General features: G+C 38.4%; 1 protein-coding gene across 1 annotated transcript in view; it reads right to left on the reverse strand.

Annotated features, from left to right (window-relative positions):
• Positions 1–17,670, reverse strand: part of LOC132677228 (integrin alpha-D-like) — a 165,255-nt gene extending 147,585 nt beyond the window's left edge. The window contains exon 1 of the mRNA XM_078439926.2: positions 17,516–17,670. The gene's annotated coding sequence lies outside the window, so the exon portion shown is untranslated. The remainder of the gene's footprint in view (positions 1–17,515) is intronic.
• Between the last annotated feature and the right edge of the window lie 491 nt (positions 17,671–18,161).

Raw genomic sequence — 18,161 nt, forward strand, 5'->3', positions numbered from 1 at the left:
TTTGGATTATGGGGCTCTTGGTGGGAAAAAAGGTTACTTATTTTAGGAATCATTATCTTCATCTGTGTTTTCTCTTGCACGTGCCTCTACTGCTACTGTGGTATCTGCCTGCAGTGCATGCAAATAGCTGCTAAAGGAGTCGCCGCTATCCTAGTGAAACTCATTGCTGACCATTCAGGGCACATTGCAGCAGAGAGGTGTGTGTAACATTCTAATAGCCAGTCACAAGGGGTAGAATGTTGGAGGAGGTCACTGACAGGATGTGGCCACCAATTGACTCTTGAGCTGGACCTGGGCAATGGGACGCTCCTTACTCTCTCCCCTGTACTTGGCGTGTACACAACCCACCATTTCCACAGTAGAAGCCTCAAAAGAGCAATGTGTTGTTGAGAATATCTGGATGGTATAGATGACAGCATGGTTAATATTGTATATAACTTAAAAATTTTTTGGATATATGTATGTATGTATATACATATGCATTCACACACAATTTAGCATTTAATCCTGCAAATGTGAGCTGATACTAAACATACTGCTTTGTAACCTGTTATGTTTTACTTCACAAAATAGAATGAATATATTTTCATGCATATATGTGAAGCTTTCCAATTGAAAAACAGACCTGGAGAATGGGTCAAAATACAAAATCCAGTGAGATGTTGGTAACAAGGAAACTTTGTTCTTTTACAAAATTCCATCAGATGATTAAAAGTACAAGGGAGTCAAAGATACATCAGAAAATGCTGGCAGTAAGAAAGCAGAGGTCAGAATTTAATATCAGTCAAGAACAGAATTCAAGCCTAAAGCATACAGAATATGTATGAATTCATATGTATGAAAAGGCTATATGAATGCCTTTGCTTCTCCAATGCATCACCACAAACTTGTTTCTTGTTCTTCTCTTCCTATCTCTTCCATAAGAATTTCCACCTCATCTACTCCTCTTATCATTTCTTCAGGCTCCAAATGCTTCACAGGCATGTCCTCTTTAAACCCATGGCCAGGGGCGCCTGGGTGGCTCAGTCGGTTGAGCGTCCGGCTTCAGCTCGGGTCATGATCTCATAGTCCATGAGTTCGAGCCCCGCGTTGGGCTCTGTGCTGATGGCTCGGAGCCTGGAGTCTGTTTCAGATTCTGTGTCTCCCTCTCTCTGCCCCTTCCCTGCTCGTGTTCTGTCTCTCTCTGTCTCTCAAAAATGAATAAACATTAAAAAAAAATGTTTAAACCCATGGCCGGCCAACTTCTCTGACCTCAGCCATAGCAACTTCTTACTATACACGTCATCGAAGGCAAGGGAAACAAAAGCAAAAATTATTGGGATTTCATCAAGATAAAATGCTTTTGCACAGTGAAGGAAACAATCAACAAACTATAGCAGCCTATGGAATGGGAGAAGATACTTTCAAACAACATATCTGAAAAGTGTTAGTATCCAAAATCTATAAAGAACTTATTAAACTCAACACCTAAAAGCAAATAACCCAGTTAATAAATGGGCAGAAGACATGAATAGGAGACATCCAGATGGCTAACAGAAACATGAGAAGATGCTCAACATCACTCAACATCAGGGAAATACAAATCAGAACCATGATGAGACACCACCTCACACCTGTCAGAATGGCTAAAATTAACAACTCAGGAACAAATAGATATTGGTGAGGATTTGGAGAAAGGGAACCCTCTTGTGCTGTTGGTGGGAATGCAAACTGATGCAGCCACTCTGGAAAACAGTATGGAGATTCCTCAATAAGCTAAAAATAGAACTACCCTGTGACCCATCAATTGCACTACTAGAAAGTTACCTAAGGGCTGCAAAAATACAGATGAAGGGTTACATGCACCCTGATGTTTATAGCATCATTATCAACAATAGCCAAACTATAGAAAGAGCCCAAATGCCCATAGACTGATAAATAGTAAAGAAGGTGTATAATGGAATATTAGTCATCAAAAGGAATAAAATCTTGCCATTTGCAACAACATAGATGGAGCTAAAGTGTATTATGCTAAACACAATAAATCAATTAGAGAAAGAAAATACCATAATGATTTCACTCATATGTGGAATTTAAGAAACAAAACAGATGGACATAAGGGGAAAGAAAAAAGAGAGAGGGAAACAAATCATAAGAGACTCTAGCAGAGAACAAACTGAGGGTTGGTGGAGGGAGGTGACTTGGGTAGGGCTAAATGCATGAAGCATATTAAGGAGGGCACTTGTCATGTTGAGTACTGGGTGTTATATGTAAGTAATGAATCACTAAATTCTACTCCTGCAAACAAAGACTATGTGTGAACTAAGCAAAATTTAAATAAAAATTTGAACAAATAATGCAAAATTGAAAAACCAAAACAAACAAACAAAAAACCCTAGTCAGGTGGGTCAGCCCTCCTCTAATATTTCCTTAGGCTTCCTGGCTTGAAACTTCTTTGGAAATGTGAGGATTTCCTTCCACCTCCTGTGGTACATCTTCTGAAGAGTGATCAATCACAGGCTTTGGCATGTTCTGTGGTTTTCCTTCATTTTCATCACAAGGCTTTGGCATGTTGAGTATTTTTCTGTTATTTTTTTTTTAAATAAACTAATCCTGCGGGGATCCAGGGGATTTTCCTCCCACTTCTCTCACACATTTTGTATTGTGCCCCAAAGACCAAGAGTCCTGAAAGGATCTGGGGTACTTTCCTCCTTCCTTGGTAATGAGGAGCTGCTGCAGGGAAACAGGCCTTTGATTATAAGGGCTTCTGCACACGTTGACTCCATTTCATTAATGACTGCTGGATGACTTCCATTCGGTTTTCTAATAGGTCTCAGACAGACCTCATGTCCTCTAGGATCTCATGCCTTGTTAATCAGATGAGTCCATAGAAAAGCCTGCTTTCCTCAGAGTGAATTTTATTTTGGAACTCAAATAAATATTTTGAAAAATAACTTTCATAAACTCACAAAACACTCAGAAAGTATAGAGTTCCCTGTATCTCACCATTTTGTGTGAGGCTTATTAGCAGGTAGAATATTCATTAATACATGGCACTCTTGGGATATTTTTTTTAATTCAAGTTAGTTAACATACAGTGTAGTCTTGGCTTCAGGAGTAGAACCCAGTGATTCATCTCTTATATATGACACCTAGTGCTCATCCTAAAAAGTGTCCTCTTTAATGCCCATCACCCATTTAACCCACCCCCTATCCACCCCCAAGCCAGCAACCTTCAGTTTGTTCTCTGTATTTAACAGTCTCTTATGGTTTGCCTCCCTTTCTTTTTTTATCTTAATTTTCCTTCCCTTCCCCTATGCTCATCCATTGAATTTCTCAAATTCCAAGTATGACTGAAATCATATGATAGCTGTCTTTCTCTGACTGACTTATTTCACTTAGCATAAGACCCTCCAGTTCCATCATGTTGTTGCAAATGTCAAGAATTAATTATTTTTCATCATATATATACCACATCTTCTTCATCCATTCATCAGTTGATGGACATTTGGGCTCTTTCCATAATTTAATTATTGTTGATAGGATAGTGCTGCTATAAACATTGGCATACATCTGCCCCTTTGAATCAGCATTGTTTAAAGTCCTTTAAGTTCCTAGTAGTGCTATTGCTGGGTCATAGGGTAGTTCTATTTTTAATTTTTCGAGGAACCTACATAATTTTACAGAGTGATTACACAAGTTTGCATTCCCACCACAGTGCAAAAAATGTTCCTCTTTCTCCACATCCTCGCCAACATCTATTGTTTCCTGAGTTGTTAATTTTAGCCATTCTGACCAGTGTGAGGTGGTATCTCATTGTGATTTTGATTTGTATTTCCCTGGTGATGAGTGATGTTGAGCATCTTTTCATGTGTCTGTTTCCCATCTGGAAGTCTTCTTAGGAAAAGTGTCTATTCATGTGCTCTGCCCATTTCTTCACTGGTTATTTGTTTTTTTGGGGGGATGTTGGGTTTGGTAATTTCTTTATAGATTTTTGATATTAACCCTTTATCCAATATGTCATTAGCAAATATCTGCTCCCATTCCATTGGTTACCTTTTAGTTTTGTTGATTGTTTCCTTTGCTGTGCAGATTTTTATCTTTATAAGTTCCCAATAGTTCATTTTTGCTTTTATTTCCCTTGCCTCTGGAGACATGTCAAATATGAAGTTGCTGCAGCCTAGGTCAAAGAGGTTGTTGTCTGTTTTCCCCTGTAGGATTTTTATGGTTTCCTGTCTCACATTTAGGTCTTTCATCATTTTGAATTTATTTTTGTGTATGGTATAGGAAAGTGGTCCAATTTAATTCTTCTGCATGTTGCTTTCCAGTTCTTCCAGCACCATTTACTAAAGAGACTGTCTTTTTTCCATTGGATATTCTTTCATGCTTTATCGAAGATTAGTTGGCCATGTATTAGTGGGTCCACTTTTGGGTTCTTGATTCTGCTCCATTGATATGTGTGTCTGTTTGGGGGCCAATACCATACTGTCTTGATGATTATAACTTTGTAATACAGGTTAAAGTCTGGGATTGTGATGCCTCCAGCTTTGTGTTTGTTTTTTTGTTTTTTTTTAACATTACTTTGGCTATTTATGCTTCCATATAAATTTTAGGATTGTTTGTTCTAACTCTGTGAAGAATGCTGGTGTTATTTTGATAGGGATTTATTGAATATGTATATTGCTTTGGGTAGTATCAACATTTTAACAATATTTGTTTTTCCAATCCATGAGCATGGAACGTTTTTTTCCATTTCTTTGTGGCTTCTTCAATTTTTCTCATAAGCTTTCTAAAGTTTTCAGCATACAGATCTTTTACCTCTTTAGTTAGGTGTATTCCTAGGTATTATGAGTTTGGGAGCAATTGTGAATGAGATCGATTCCTTGATATCATTTTCTGTTGCTTAATTTTTGGTTTATAGAAATGCGACTGATTTTTCTACATTGATTTTATATCCTAGGACTTTGCTGAATTCATGTATCAAATCTAGCAGTTTTTTGGTGGAGTCTTTCAAGTTTTCCATGTAGAGTATAATGTCACCTACACAGAGTGGAAGTTTTACTTCTTTGCTAATTTGGATGCCTTTTATTTCTTTTTGTTGTCTGCTGAGGCTAGGACTTCCAATACTATGTTGAACAACAGTGGCAAGAATGGGCAGCCCTGTTGCATTTCTGATCTTAGGGAAAAAGATCTCAGTTTTACCCCATTGAGGATGATATTAGCTGTGGACCTTTCATATATGACTTTTATGATGTTAAGGTATGTTTCTTCCATCACTACTTTCTTGAGCATTTTTATCAAGAAAGGATACTGTAATTTGTCAAATGCTTTTTCTGCATCTATTGACAGAGTCTTATGGTTCTTGTCCTTTCTTTTATAAATATGGTGTATCACACTGATTGATATGCTAATATTGAACCAGCCCTGCAGCCCAGGAATAAATCCCACTTGGTCATGGTGGATAATTCTTTTAATGTCCTCAATTCGCTAGTATCTTGTTGAGAATTTTTGCATTCAGTTTCTTCAGGGATATTGGCCTGTAATTCTCCTTTTTAGTGCAGTCTTTGTCTGGTTTTGGAATCAAGGTAATGCTGGCTTTGTAGAATGAGTTTGCAAGCTTTCTTTCCATTTCTTTCTTTTTTTTTTTTTTTAAGAGTTTGAGAAGAATATGTATTAACTCTTCTTTAAATGTCTGGCAGAAATCCCCTGGGAAGCCATTTGCCTAGAACTCTTGTTTGTTGGGAGATTCTTGATAACTGATTCAATTTCTTTGTTGGTTATCTCTTTAAATTTTCTATCTCTTTATGTTTAAGTGTTTGTAGTCTGTGAGTTCCTAGGAATTTTTTCATTTCTCCCAGATGGCCCAATTTGTATTGTATTTCTGTGGTGTTGGTTGTGATCTCTCTTTTTCATTTGTGATTTTATCCATTTGAATCCTTTCTCTTTTTTTCTTAATAACTCTTTTTAGGGGGTTATCAATTTTATTAATTCTTCCAGAGAACCAGCTCTTAGTTTCATTGATCTGTTCTACTGTTTTTGTTTGTTTCTATATCATTTATTTCTGCTCTAATCTTTATTATTTCCCTACTTCTACTGGCTTTAGGCTTTATTTGCTGTTGCTCTTCTACCTCCTTTAGGTGTAAGGTTAGGCTGTGTATTTGGGACCTTTCTTGCTTCTTGAGACAGGCCTGAATTGCAATGTATTTTCTTCTTAGGACTGCCTTTGCTGCATCCCAAAGGGTTTGGACTGTCATGTTTTCATTTTCACTGGCTTCCATGTATTTTTAAATTTCTTCTTTAATTTCCTGGTTAACTCATTAATTCTTTAGTAGGATGTTCTTTAACCTCCATGTATTTGGGGGATTTCCAAAATTTTTGTGTGCTTGATTTCAAGTTTCATTGCGTTGTGATCTGAAAATGTGCATGGTATGATCTTGGTCTTTTTGTACCTGTTGAGGATTGTTTTGTGACCCAAAATGTGATCTATCCAAAATGTGATCTGGTCCAATGTGTCATTCAGCATTGTTGTTTCCTTATTGATTTTCTGTCTGGATTATCTATCTATTGTTGTAAGTGGAGTATTAAAGTCTCCTACAATTACGGTATTATTATCCAAAAATTTGCTTATGTATGTGATTAATTGATTTATATATTTGGGTGTTTCATGTGGAGGCATAAATATTTACAATTTTTAGCTCTTCTTGATGGATATATTTATTAATTATGATATAATGCCATGATACAATGCCCTTCTTCATCTCTTGGTACAGTCTTTGTTTTAAAATCTAGTTTGTCTGATATAAGCGTGGCTACTCCGGCTTTCTTTTGATGTCTGTTAGTGTGATAGATGTTTCTCTATCCCCTCACTGTCAATCTGCAGGTGTCCTCTGGTCTAAAGTGAGTCTTTTGTAGGCATCATATAGATAGATACGTTTTTTTTTAATCCATTGTGATACCCTATGTCTTTTGATTGGGGCATTTAGTCCATTTACATTCAGAATAATTACTGAAAGGTATGAATTTAGTGGCATTGTGTTATTTGTAGATTTCATGTTTGTTGTGATGTCTCTGGTCCTTTGTAGTTTTTGCCCCTTTCCACTCACAGAGTCCGCCTCAGGATCTCTTGTAGGGCTGGTTTACTGGTGATGAATTCCTTCAGTTTTTGTTTGTCTGGAAAACTCTTTATCTCTCCTTCTATTCTGAATGATAGCCTTGCTGGATAAAGGATTCTTGGCTGCAAATTTTTCCTATTCTTCACATTGAATATTTCCTGCTACTCTCTTATGGCTTGCCAAGTTTCAGTGGACAGGTCTGCTACTAACCATATATGTCTACCCTTGTAGTTTAAGAATCATTTGGCCCTAGCTACTTTCAGAATTCTCTCTTTATCTTTGTGTTTTTCTAGTTTTGCTATGATATGTCATTGTGTTGACCTGTTTTTTGTTGCTTTTACAAGGAGTTCTCTGTGCCTCTTGGACTTGGATGCCTGTTTTCTTCCCCAGATTAGGGAAGTTCTCAGCTATAATTTGTTCAAATAAACCTGTCCCTTTCCATTGCTCTTCTTCTGGAACTCCTATGATATGGATATTGTTTCATTTCATGGAATGACTTAATTCTCTAGTTCTCCCCTCATGATCTAGTAATTTCCTGTCCTTTTTTTTCAGCTTCATTATTTTCCATTACTTTATATTCTATTTCAACTATTCTCTCCTCTGCTTGTTCTACCCTTGTTATCACTGTATTTATTTTATTTTGCATCTCAATTATAGCATTTTAAAATTCATGGTGACTAATTCTTCTTTTTTTTTATCTCTGCAGCAAGAGATTCTTCTATGATTTTTTCTAGTCCAGCTATTAGTCTTATGGCTGTCATTCTAAATTCTTGTTCATATATATTGTTTACTTCTCTTTGAGAAATTTTCTGGCTGTGATTTCTTCCTGAATTTTCTTTTGGGGAGAATTTCTCTGTTTTGTCATTTTGACTAAATTTCTGTCTTTTGCATGTTTTAAAATCTTGTTATGTTTCCTGCAACTGAGAGTACTGCTATTTTAAAAAGGGGCCATACATTGTCCAGGGTCTGGCACTTCAGATAGCGTTTTTGGTGTATCTTGCATGCACTCTGTTGTTTCATTTTGGTTGCTCCATCCCACTGGTCAGTGGTCCCATAAAAAGAGAAAAATAAAAAGGGAGAAAAGAAGACCAAACAGAGAATAAAAAAACTATAAGGGAGGTTCAGAAGATGGTGGCGTAGGAGGACACTGGGCTCACCTCATCCAGCTGATAACTTAGATTCCACCCACATCTGCCTAAATAACTCAAAAAACCACCAGAAGACTAGCATAACAGACTCTCTGGAGCCAAAGGTAGACGAGAGGCTCATGGAAGAGATGAGGAAGGGGGGAGAGGCAGTGCGTGCTACATGGACTGGCATGAGGGAGCTAGGGCGGTGGAGGGGCAGCCCACCTGGGAAGGCAGAGCCCCTGAAGTCTGGCTTGCAAAAGGGGAGGGGCTGGCCTCTGTGAGTTCTGACAGCCAGTGGGACTTAACATCTAGAATGTTAAAAGTCAGCTCTGTTCAGAGGGCAGGAAGGCAAGAGGACACCGAGAGGGAGAGTTGTGGAGCCCTGGAAGACAGCTCAGCTCTGTGGGGAACAAAGGTGCTGACAGGCACCATCTCCCTCTCCAATTCCCCAGCCAAAATCCCAAAGGGAACCAGTTCCCATCACTGAACTTGCTTCCACTGCGCAAACACCCAACAATGTGCTTCTGTGGATCCATCGCTCTGACAAGTCTGCCTCCCTCCCAGTGCTGTGGGACCCATCCTGCAGGGGACCACAGATGGCAAAGTGGCAAAGAAGCCTGCCCCTTCTGCCCCTGTGCACCTTGTGGATCCACCCAAGCTAATATGCCAGATCCCATCAAAGCAGCACCACAAGCCTGGCAGTGTGCAAGTAGCCACGCCACTCCACAGTGAGTCTGGCCGATGGGAGAGTAGAAGATAAGGTACACCCAGTCTGACTGTGGCCCCAGTGGTGGGCCGGGGACAGATGTTGAGTCTGACTGTGGCCCCACCTACCGACACAGGTTAACTCCACACAGCACAGGGGAAATGGCGTGCAGTTCAATGCCACCCCAAGGATTATCCAAAATGACAAAAAGGAAGAATTCTCCTCAAAAGTAACTCCAGGAAGTAGTGACAGCTAACGAATTGATCAAAAATGATTTAAGCAATGTAACAAAACAAGAATTTAGAATAATAGTCATAAAATTAATCGCTGGGCTTGAAAAAAAGTATAGACTCCAGAGAATCTATTGCTACAGAGATCAAGGGACTAAGAAATAGTCATGAGAGCTTAAAAATGCTATAAATGAGGTGCAAAATAAAATGGAGGCGACCACAGCTCGGATTAAAGAGGCAGAGGAGAGAATAAGTGAATTAGAAGATAAAATTATGGAAAAAGAGGAAGCTGAGAAAAAGAGAGATAAAAAAATTCAGGACTATGAGGTCAAAATTAGAGAACTAAGTGATGCATTGAAATGGAACAATATCTGTATAATAGGAATTTCAGAAGAGGAAGAGAGAGAGAGAGAAAGAGGCTGAAGGTGTACTTGAACAAATCATAGCTGGGAACTTCCCTGATCTGGGGAAGGAAAAAGACATTGAATTCCAAGAGGCACAGAGAACTCCCTTCAGAAATAACTTGAATCCATTTTCTGCATGATATATCATAGTGAAACTGGCAAAATACAAGGATAAAGAGAAAATTCTGAAAGCAGCTAGTGCTAAATAGGCTATAACTTACAAAGGTAGACACATGAAAATAGTAGCAGACCTATCTGCTGAAACGTGGCAGGCCAGAAAGGAATAGTAGGAAATCTTCAATGTGATGAACAGAAAAAAATATGCAACCAAGAATCCTTTATCCAGCAAGTCTGTCATTCAGGATAGAAGGAGAGATAGAGGTCTTCCCAAACAAAAACTGAACGAATTCACCACTAAACCAGCCCTACAAGAGATCCTAAGGGAGATTCTGAGTGAAATGTTGCAAGGACCACAAAGTACCAGAGATATCACTACAAGCATGAAATCTACAGACATCACAATGACTCTAAACCCATATCTTTCAAAAATAACACTGAATGAAAATGGACTAAATGTTCCAAACAAAAGACATAGTGTATCAGAATGGATAAAAAAACAAGACCCATATATTTGCTGTATATAAGACACTCATTTTAGACCTGAGGACAACTTCAGATTGAAAGTGAGGGGATGGAGAACTTTCTATAATGCTACTGGAAGTCAAAAGAAAGCTAGAGTAGCCATACCTATATCACACAAACTAGAATTAAATTAAAGGCTTTAACGAGAGATGAAGAAAGGCATTAGATAATAATTAAAGGGTCTATCCATCAGGAAGAGCTAACAATTATAAATGTCTATGCGCCAAATACAGGAGCCCCCAAATATATAAAACAATTAATCACAAACATAAGTAAACTTATTGATAATAATGTGGTAATTGCAGGGAACTTTAGTACTCCACTTACAACAATGGATAGATCATCTAGAAACAGGATCAATAAGGAAACAAGGGCCCTGAATGATACATTGGATCAGATGGACTTGACAGATATATTTAGAACTCTGCATCCCAAAACAACACAATATACTTTCTTCTCAAGTGCACATGGAACATTCTCCAAGAGAGATCACATACTGGGTCACAAAACAGCCCCTCATGAGTATACAAGAATTGAGATCATACCATGCACACTTTCAGACCACAAGGCTATGAAACTTGAAATCAACCACAGGAAAAAGTCTGGAAAACCTCCAAAAGCATGGAGGTTAAAGAACACCGTACTAAAGAAGAAATGGGTCAACCAGACAATTAGAGAAGACACTAAAAAATATATGGAAACAAATGAAAATGAAAACACAACATTCCAAACGCTTTGGGATGCAGCGAAGGCAGTCTGGAGAGGAAAATGCATTGCAATCAAGGCCTATCTCAAGAAACAAGAAAAATCCCAAATACAAAACCTAACAGCACACCTAAAGGAACTAGAAGCAGAGCAGCAAAGACACCCCAAAACTAGGAGAAGAGAAATAATAAAGATCAGAGCAGAAATAAACAATACAGAATCTAAAAAAACTATAGAGCAGATCAATGAAACCAAGAGTTGGTTTTTGAAAAAATAAACAAAATTGATAAATCTCTAGCCAGGCTTCTCAAAAAGAAAAGGGAGATGTCCCAAATAGATAAAATAACGAATGGAAATGGAATTATTACAACCAATCCCTCAGAGATACAAGCAATTATCGGAGAATACTATGAAAAATTATATGCCGGTTTCACTCTTATGTGGATCCTGAGAAACTTAACAGAAACCCATGGGAGAGGGGAAGGAAAAAAAAGAGGTTAGAGTGGAAGAGAGCCAAAGCATAAGAGACTCTTAAAAACTGAGAACAAACTGAGGGTTGATGGGGGGTGGGAGGGAGGGGAGGATGGGTGATGGGTATTGAGGAGGGCACCTGTTGGGATGAGCACTGGGTGTTGTATGGAAACCAATTTGACAATAAACTTCATATGTTGAAAAAAAAAGAAAAAAGAAAAAAATTAAGGAATGAAAAAAGAAGAAAAATTATATGCCAACAATTGGAAAACCTGGAAGAAATGGACAAATTCCTAAGCACCCACACACTTACAAAACTCAAACAGGGAGAAATAGAAAACTTGAACAGACCCATAACCAGCGAAGAAATTGACTCAGTTATCAAAAATCTCCCAACAAATAAGAGTCCAGGACCAGATGGCTTCCCTGGGGAATTCTACCACACATTTAAAGCAGAGATAATACCTATCCTTCTCAAGCTGTTCTAAAAAAATAGAAAGGGAAGGAAGACTTCCAGACTCATTCTATGAAGCCAGCATTACTTTGATAAGATAAGAACCATATGATCCTGTCAATCGATGCAGAAAAAGCATTTGACAAAATTCAGCATCGTTTTTTTTTTTTTTTTTTTTTTTTTTTTTTTATATTTTTATTTTTTTTATTTTTTAATATATGAAATTTACTGTCAAATTGGTTTCCATACAACACCCAGTGCTCATCCCAAAAGGTGCCCTCCTCAATACCCATCACCCACCCTGCCCTCCCTCCCACCCTGCCCTCCCTCCCACCCCCCATCAACCCTCAGTTTGTTCTCAGTTTTTAACAGTCTCTTATGCTTTGGCTCTCTCCCACTCTAACCTCTTTTTTTTTTTTTTTTTCCTTCCCCTCCCCCATGGGTTTCTGTTACGTTTCTCAGGATCCACATAAGAGTGAAACCATATGGTATCTGTCTTTCTCTGTATGGCTTATTTCACTTAGCATCACACTCTCCAGTTCCATCCATGTTGCTACAAAAGGCCATATTTCATTTTTTCTCATTGCCACGTAGTATTCCATTGTGTATATAAACCACAATTTCTTTATCCATTCATCAGTTGATGGACATTTAGGCTCTTTCCATAATTTGGCTATTGTTGAGAGTGCTGCTATAAACATTGGGGTACAGGTGCCCCTATGCATCAGTACTCCTGTATCCCTTGGATAAATTCCTAGCAGCAGCATCGTTTTTTAATAAAAACCCTTGAGAAAGTCGGGATAGAAGGAACATATGCAACCATCATAAAAGCCATTTAGGAAAAGCCCACAGCTAATATCATCCACAATGGGGAAAAACTGACAGCTTTCCCCATGAGATCAGGAACACGACAGGGATGTCCACTCTCACCGCTGTCGTTTAACACAGTGTTGGGAGTGCTAGCATCAGCAATCAGACAACAAAAGGAAATCAAAGGCATCAAAATTGGCAAAGATGAAGTCAAGCTTTCACTTTTTGCAGATGACATGATAGTATACATGGAAAACCCAAGAGATGCCACCAAAAGTCTACTTGAAATGATACATGCATTCAGCAAAGTCGCAGGATACAAAATCAATGTACAGAATCAGTTACATTCTTATACACTAATAATGAAGCAACAGAAAGACAAATAAAGAAACTGATCCCATTAACAACTGCACCAAGAAGCATAAAATACCTAGGAATAAACTTAACCAAAGATGTAAAAGATCTATATGCTGAAAATTATAGAAAGCTTATGAAGGAAATTGAAGAAGACACAAAGAAATGGAAAAACATTCCGTGCTCATGGATTGGAAGAATAAATATTGTTAAAATGTCAATACTACCCAAAGCTATCTACACATTCAATGCAATCCCAATAAAAATTGCACCACCATTCTTCTCGAAGCTAGAACAAGCAATCCTAAAATTTATATGGAACCACCAAACACCCCGAGTAGCCAAGGTAATTCTGAAGAAGACCAAAGGAGGAGGCATCACAATCCCAGACTTTAGCCTCTACTACAAAGCTGTAATCATCAAGACAGCATGGTATTGGCGCAAAAACAGACACATAGACCAATGAAATAGAATAGAAACCCCAGAACTAGACCCACAAACGTATGGCCAACTAATCTTTAACAAAGCAGGAAAGAACATCCAATGGAAAAAAAAAGACAGTCTCTTTAACAAATGGTGCTGGGAGAATTGGACAGCAACATGCAGAAGGTTGAAACTAGACCACTTTCTCACACCATTCACAAAAATAAACTCAAAATGGATAAAGGACCTGAATGTGACACAGGAAACCATCAAAACCCTAGAGGAGAAAGCAGGAAAAGACCTCTCTGACCTCAGCCGTAGTAATCTCTTACTTGACACATCCAAAGGCAAGGGAATTAAAAGCAAAAATGAACTACTGGGACCTTATGAAGATAAAAAGCTTCTGCACAGCAAAGGAAACAATCAACAAAACTAAAAGGCAACCAACGGAATGGGAAAAGATATTTGCAAATGACGTATCGGACAAAGGGTTAGTATCCAAAATCTAAAAAGAGCTCACCAAACTCCACACCTGAAAAACAAATAATCCCGTGAAGAAATGGGCAGAAAAGATGAATAGACACTTCTCTAAAGAAGATATCCAGATGACCAACAGGCACATGAAAAGATGCTCAATGTCGCTCCTCATCAGGGAAATACAAATCAAAACAACACTCAGATACCATCTCACGCCAGTCAGAGTGGCTAAAATGAACAAATCAGGAGACTATAGATGCTGGAGAGGATGTGGAGAAACGGGAACCCTCTTGCACTGTTGGTGGAAATGCAAACTGGTGCAGCCGTTCTGGGAAACAGTGTGGAGGTTCCTCAAAAAATTAAAAGTAGACCTACCCTATGACCCAGCAATAGCACTGCTAGGAATTTACCCAAGGGATACGGGAGTGCTGATGCATAGGAGCACTTGTACCTCAATGTTTATAGCAGCACTTTCAACAATAGCCAAATTATGGAAAGAGCCTAAATGTCCATCAACCGATGAATGGATAAAGAAATTGTGGTTTATATACACAATGGAATACTACGTGGCAATGAGAAAGAATGAAATATGGCCCTTTGTAGCAACGTGGATGGAACTGGAGAGTGTTATGCTAAGTGAAATAAGTCCTACAGAGAAAGACAGATACCATATGTTTTCACTCTTATGTGGATCCTGAGAAACTTACCAGAAGACCATGAGGGAGGGGAAGGAACAACAAAAAAAGAAAGGTTGGAGAGGGAAGGATCCAAACATAAGAGACTTTTAAAAACTGGGAACAAATTGAGGGTTGATGGGGGGTGGGAGGTTGGGGAGGGTGGGTAGTGGGTGTTGGGGAGGGCACCTGTTGGGATGAGCACTGGGTGTTGTATGGAAACCAATTTGACAATAAATTTCATATTAAAAAAACAATAACTTTTCCTAAGCCTGTTGATCAGAACAAAATTCAGGCTTGCACACCAAAGCTTGATGAATGTGTTAATGATTATTACAATCAACTCCAAATTGTCTTTAAGTAAAATTCTGATCTTCTTTTAGATGTTGAATCCACCTAGGTAGCATTTAACTCTATGTTTATCAGAGGGTTAAGCTTTTCTCTTTTAGTTAAAGAGGAGCAGAATGGAATGGGAAGTAACCCACTCCAAATATACTTAATATGGCAAACCAACTCACGCCCTACATGAGGCAACTAGAAGAAAGATTGCTAAAATTCTCAATGTTCAACTCCAGAAAATGAAGACCCTTGAACAAAACCAAATAGCCTTTCTGCTATTATTGAATTTAAAAAAAGAGAGAGATTGTTACAAATTTAAATGTTCCATGCATCCTCAGCCCTCTGGTCAGTCTTTCCAAAGCCCTCTGAGTTGCCAGTGACAAGGTCCAGGGAACTACAAAGGCTCTTCCCAATCCTTCTTCTTAATCAGCTCAGAAAAAACACTTTTCAGATTGGTAATTAATCTCTCCCTGTCCTTATTGACATCAGACCTACACTCTCAGCGCTTAACACCCCTGATATAAAGCAGTCCCTGTCTTGGAGCACTAAAACAGCTCAAATACTGGGGGTGTCTAATAAGCATCAATAGTTTCCTGCCTCTGAGCGTATTTTCTTTTATCTAGGCCCCTTGAGAGACACCCATCCTTTTTTCTCCTTTGTTCTTATGCCCTTGTTCATTTATCGGACCAAGATTTCTTAGAAAAGTATCATAGCAAAATCTCTCCCAAAAGGGGGAAATCATTCCAGAACTTGACAGTTGTAACCAAAATAGCCAACTAGGGGAATTAAATGACCATTCGACATCTTTTGTTTGTTCTGTCTCTGACAGCACTATTGCTGAGTCTGCGGACACTGATTATTTATTCTTATTAGATCTGATACCATCCTCTTTATGCAAGAAAATCCTCAACTTATATGGGCAGAATCTACACTGCATCTCCCATCAGGATTTAAATAGATCCTTTAAAGCCTCCTCCCATAATAATCAATACCTTATAAAGAAGTCCTTCAAGGCATCAGGCCCATTATAAAAGATTATAAAGCTCAGGGTCTAATTACCCCTTCCAGTGGTCCCTGCAACACCTCTGTTTTACCTGTGAGAAAACCCCATGGCCACGGATGGAGGTTTCTCCAAGACCTCTGAGCAATAAATACAAATAACCACAGTTATCCCTCAGTACCCTAAAGTTCATAACTCCCGTGTGCTAACATCCATTCCCACTGAGAGCAAACTCTTCACTATAATTGTTTTATGCAGTGCATTTTTAGTATTCCAGTTGATAAAGATAACCAATATATTTTTTGTCTTTTACAGGAAAGAACAGAAATACACCTGGACAATAATGCCCCGGGGATTCGCAGAGAGTCCTTCCCACCTTTACAAATCTTAAAAGCTGATTTAGATGATATAAAGTCTTCTACAGTCTCTAATTTATTACGGTATACAGATGATTTGCTTCTCCCTTCCCCTTCCTCAAACCTCTTCACAGAAAAGTTCTTGGCCTTAAAGGACACAAAGTCTCCAAAGAAAGATTACAGTTTACTCAGGCTCAGGTTAGATACTTAGGGAATTGGATCTCAAAACAAGGACTGCATTTGATCCAGAAGAAACTCCTCACAACTGCTTAATACTGACAGGTTACCTTTTCAATCCCAATGAAAATTTACAGATAACTCCTCTAACCAATACAGGTTGTTCATAGTTTCCTGATGGTTCTTATTTAAAGGATAAAAATGGTAAATATTATCCTGGGTATGCTATTGCAACTCTCTTTGAAGTCATTGCAGTCATTGCAGCACTTTTACCTTTGGCTATTACAGCTGAATTATACACCCTTACTCAAGCTTATACTTTAGCCAAGGATAAAACCACAAATATTTATTTTTTTTTAACTTTTAAAAAATAGCTTTATTGAAAGAGGATTGACAACTAATAAACTACACGTATTTAAAATAAATAACTTGATAAATGTATTTGGTCATCTTACCCATTAAGTGTGCAAACCACAAATATTTATACTGATAGTCAGTATGCCTCTGGAGTAGCTCATGATTTTCAAATATTATAGAAACAATGAGGTTTCTTTACCCCCAATGGGGATAAGATTTAAAATGGCTCCTATGTACAACATTTATTAGATGTCATACTTTCGCATGTGGCTCTAGCTGTTATTAAGGTTCTGGGGTATTCCAGACTCAACTCCATATATGCCAACAGAAGCCACCTCACTGATATATGTACCAAAAATGCTGCTTATAATGAGACCAATAGCCAAATCTCTGTCATGTTCCAAAGGGATGTTCTCCCAAATGATAAGTTTTGGGAAAATTGACCAGAAAAAAATTGGGGAAACATGACCACAGAAAAGGAGAAGCAATATTGGAAATTTATTAATTTTTGGTTTGATAAAAAGAGAAAGAGAGAGAGAGAGAGAGAGAGAACTCTGGTTTCAGCCAAATAACAATCTGGTCATTCCAGTAATTCTAAAATTCTCAATACTTGTAATTGTAACATGCATTAAGCCATTGGTGTACTGACAAAATGACAGCATTCGTGGACCCATATTGGTGGAGAACAGTTAATAAGACCATAAGAAGGGCCTACCTTACTTGTCCCACTTGTCCAAAGTATAATCCAGGAAAAGCTGTTCATACGGATGGATTTCATACAACTTCTCCATCTCGTAGTTTGTATGTTTTCTCACTGGACCAAATCTTTTCCTTCGTGGATAGGCTTGCATCTCTTCCGTGGCTAAAATTCTGTTGGAAGAAATTATCCCTACCTGGGGAACCCCTCTAAAACTTCATGGTGATCAGGGAACCCATTTTACCGGTCAGGGGGTTTGACAAGTTTGTGCTGTTTGGCCAGTTTTACAACACTTTCACTGTGCAGTGATAAAGGTATCTTCTGTTACATTGCTGAGGTGACTTTGAAAATCACCTAAGGGTAGGGGCTAGTTGCCAGTAGGTACAACAATGTGTTCGGAACTTTCAGGTCCACCCTGAAATAACAACATCCCGGGAAGGAAGAGGGGCTAGGGTTAAACCAATCACGAACAGCCAATGATTTGATCATGCCTATGTAAAAATGCCTCCAGAAAAACCCAAAGGGGTGGGTTTGGAGAGCTTTTAGTTGGTAAACACACAGAAATTTAGGGAGAGTGATGAAGTTGGAGGTGGTATAGAAGCTCTCACCTTTTCCCAAACCTTACCACATGTATTTCTCCTGTCTCACTATTCTTCTTCATATC

Source organism: Panthera onca, chromosome E3 (genome assembly GCF_046562875.1).
Source record: "Panthera onca isolate mPanOnc1 chromosome E3, mPanOnc1 haplotype 2, whole genome shotgun sequence".
Lineage (NCBI taxonomy): Eukaryota > Metazoa > Chordata > Mammalia > Carnivora > Felidae > Panthera > Panthera onca.